The sequence below is a fragment of the Trachymyrmex septentrionalis genome, unplaced genomic scaffold, assembly GCF_001594115.1.
Source record: "Trachymyrmex septentrionalis isolate Tsep2-gDNA-1 unplaced genomic scaffold, Tsep1.0 scaffold9, whole genome shotgun sequence".
NCBI lineage: Eukaryota > Metazoa > Arthropoda > Insecta > Hymenoptera > Formicidae > Trachymyrmex > Trachymyrmex septentrionalis.
In genome coordinates, this window is record NW_017306091.1 from 1,238,578 (window position 1) to 1,242,268 (window position 3,691).

General features: G+C 32.4%; 1 protein-coding gene across 1 annotated transcript in view; it reads right to left on the reverse strand.

The window, feature by feature from the left end:
• The window catches only part of LOC108755901, a 12,772-nt gene extending 9,100 nt beyond the window's left edge, over nt 1-3,672 (reverse strand). Inside the window, exon 1 of the mRNA XM_018499304.1 lies at nt 2,692-3,672. The gene's annotated coding sequence lies outside the window, so the exon portion shown is untranslated. The remainder of the gene's footprint in view (nt 1-2,691) is intronic.
• Between the last annotated feature and the right edge of the window lie 19 nt (nt 3,673-3,691).

The window sequence follows — 3,691 nt, forward strand, 5'->3', positions numbered from 1 at the left end:
CATTAATAAAAAAAATTTCAATGCATTAATTAAATTAGTTACACATGTAAGATTATTATGATGCATACCTCAATGTAATATAATGCGTTAGAAAAAAACGGGGCGTGACTCTCTCAGGCGTACAACAATTACATATAGATAAATAGATTAACAACCCTTTATTATCGCGTGCGCGCCGCGCGTTTTGAGAGTTCATTTCAATTAATTTCTCCTTTAACGCGTAATAAAATAGTTTTAATAGAAATGTTTTTATAACAACATATTACATTGAAAGTACAGTGTAAGTACAGTGTAATGTATAATATGCTATGTGCACTTTAAGTAATAATAATAATAGTAATAATACTATGTTCAAAGAATTCTATCAAATTGTTGAAAATGACATGTAGATTTAATTGTATCTGTTCGATCATTGAACTAATTCCATTTTAAATAGCGGAAATCAAGTAATTGCTTGTTCATTAATCATACCGAAGTAAACAGTTCGAAGAATTTATACAAGATCGAAGTACTGAAAGATCTTTTAATAATATTCACTATCTTTATCTAAGTATTACAGAATCAATTCACAAATGATTATTATTAATAAAAGAATGGATTGTTGAAAACGATTGTTTTCAAATATTTATGCTGCTCACATCTTATAATGCAATTCATTCATTATTCGTACTTGATTTTAAATTTGCTGCGAAATTTTGGTGCGAAGATTATGACCAAGCAGACCATTCAAGCATTTGATTAACAAATTTTTCCGATAAAGCTTAACTCTACGCTGAATAAAAAGACCTGATTATAAAACTGGCTGGCAAACTGGAAAGCAAACAATATCATATTCAAATACATTTTCAACAGAATAAACTATTGAACTGGGGTATAATACAAGTATGAACTATTGCAATTCCATTTTTTAAAAAGTTTTAGATTTCTAGATTTTAGGTGGAAAGGTTCAATTCTCGGATAGAAATTGTTTATTTTACAATAATTAAAAATTCTTTTTTTAGAAATTTCCTTGGAAATTCTATACTATATCTCAAGAACTGTACATATGAAAATATTATTATGAACCAAATCTTAATTAAAACAAGAAAGATTTTTCCTAAAAAAAGATCCAAACGAACTTTATATATCTATAAACAAAACTTACTCGCGAATGAAATTAGTGTAAAATAAATTAATAAAGTAAATTAATTAATGTAAAATAAAAAATATGTGTAATAAAATAATTGTTATGATACTCAAGATATTACAGTATAACAAAATAAATAAAAATGTTGTAATAAAATATGAGAAAGTTATGTATATCTTAAAAGCATCGCAAATAAAAATTTTGCATTTTGACATGCGATATATCTATTGTATTTCCTTGATAAAGTATTTTCCGTTTTTTGTCCTCTAGGATTTGTGACTCTGAATGAACGCGCGATCACTGGAGGGCGTCGTGAGAAACGGACATGCCGTTTGAAAGCAATTAAGCAATTTAGAAAATGGATACGATTCCGAGTAATCATGTTAATTCATCGTGTTGAGATGAGTTTTGTTATGCGGACACGCGACCGTCAACCATGCGTACGCAGTTTGTATGTATATACGCACTCGTATGCAAAAGGCGTACGCACACCACACACGATCACATGTAATAGAAATAACATTTTCGTTAGAAAAAATGTTCATCGCAGGAGAAACATCAAATTTAAATTATATGTATACATTTTCTCTTCTTTAACAGCTTTTGAACGATGGATGATGAATGTGTTTTTCAAGAATTACTTCATAGATGTAAATAGATAAGAAAATATTATTCTCAGCTATCTTTAGCCTTTGATAAGTTATATTATAAATATTTCAAGTAATAAATTAAATATAAATTATATATATTATATATATATTTATATGATATTGCCCGTTTTCACCAATGTAGATTAACTTAATCTTAGGTTAGCTTACTGTTTACCTTTTCCTCTCTCTCTTTAATCCTAAAAATTAGAAAAAGATAAAAAATAAATTAAAATAAAATTAAAGTTAATCTTACATTGGTGGAACTCTCTCTGGGTACACGCCATCTAAAGAGAAGAATTAATGTAATTTCCATTAGTCCCACCATGGTTTTCAAATGCTAATTAATCGGGACAATTATAATAACTAAAGTGTTTTAGTAATTTACATGTAGTCAGATTTTTAAAGACACTACAAGTGATAAAGGAGACAAGTGCTTATCAATATGGTAAAACTGTTTTCAGAGTTCTTTTTCTCCTTTCTCTTCTCTTCTATCTCCTTTTATATATATATTCATAGATGTATATGTAATATTAATATTCTTGTACAGTCTCATAAATAATTATCGTATATAAATAGTTAAATACAAATATATAATAATATAATTATTATATTGTTATATCTCTAACAATATTTTAAAAGAAAAATTTCAAAGAATTAAATGTACATAAACAATAAATAAATTTACATAAACATTTGTATAAAAAAATATTTTTGCTTGATAATTATTTATGATTTTCCGTAAAAAAATACACGAAAATAATATTTCTTTAGTTCTTTCATAATAATATTTCTTTCATTTCTTCAATCTAATTAAAACTGATACATTTATAGATACAATGAGAGAACTAGAAAGCAAGTTGATTAATTAAATTGCTCAGATAAAATCGTGTAACACATAGCAGGATAATTAATTACCTCGTATATTTTCTTCGAATAACGTTGAATCGTTAGTTTCACAATCGTGACAAACCGCTTTTACGGAGACGAAGTCGTGCCGATACTCGATGTCGGATTCACCATACGAATCGCGCGTCGACGTAACATCGCGTCAGAAAAACACGTTTCACATAGCCTTCACTTACGAAGGTGCCCCGAGAGCACAACCGTCTGCTCCGATGCCTCACGGTCGCTTCTGCGGCAATCTTGAACTAATCGTGACTTCACGATCTTATCGGCATGCAATACTCGACGCTTCACGTCGTTTCCATATCTCCGTTTCTTTGCCGCACGTCCCTCCCAAGTGTCGTTCTCCGTCTCAGATTATCAATTTTCACTGTCTTCGCGATCGGTGCACCGTCACTTCCGCATCACAATGCATCCAATAGGGCAAAGTAAGACGAGTGCCCTGTGTCCTTAAACACGTGTACCTCACAATCTTTACTTTAACAATCTTGAGAATCTTTTGATGATATATCTTTAGCGTTTCGATCTAAAGATACAACCACGCACGTTGCTTCAATTCAGTTTTCTCTCGATATAGCGACTGAGAGTGGATCGTTGTAGCGCGATAATAATAAGCGACTGGTCTCCACCAAGATCTCGGTGAGAGAAAGAGAGAGAGAGACTCGTTTGCGATTCTGCGAACGATCCAGTCTTTCGCACACATACACGCGCGTATGTATACACGCATGTACGCACATACGCACGCGTCAACGTAGTCGAAACACACTCGAGTGTCCCGATCCGAAGTCAGTCAGATCATGCGTGTACGGCTGACGACCTTCAGCGCTTCGTTGCGTGGCTCAAATATCGAGCGAACGCTCGCGGGATCCTTATCTGCGGCCGCGACTTTTCGTCGGACCGGCGCGACGCGGTCGACGCGGTGCTGCACCATCAGCAGTAGCGGTAACGACGGCGATATCTTTTTGCGATTTCTTCCTTTCTTTTTTTTTTTTTTCTTTCTTTCTTTACTCCC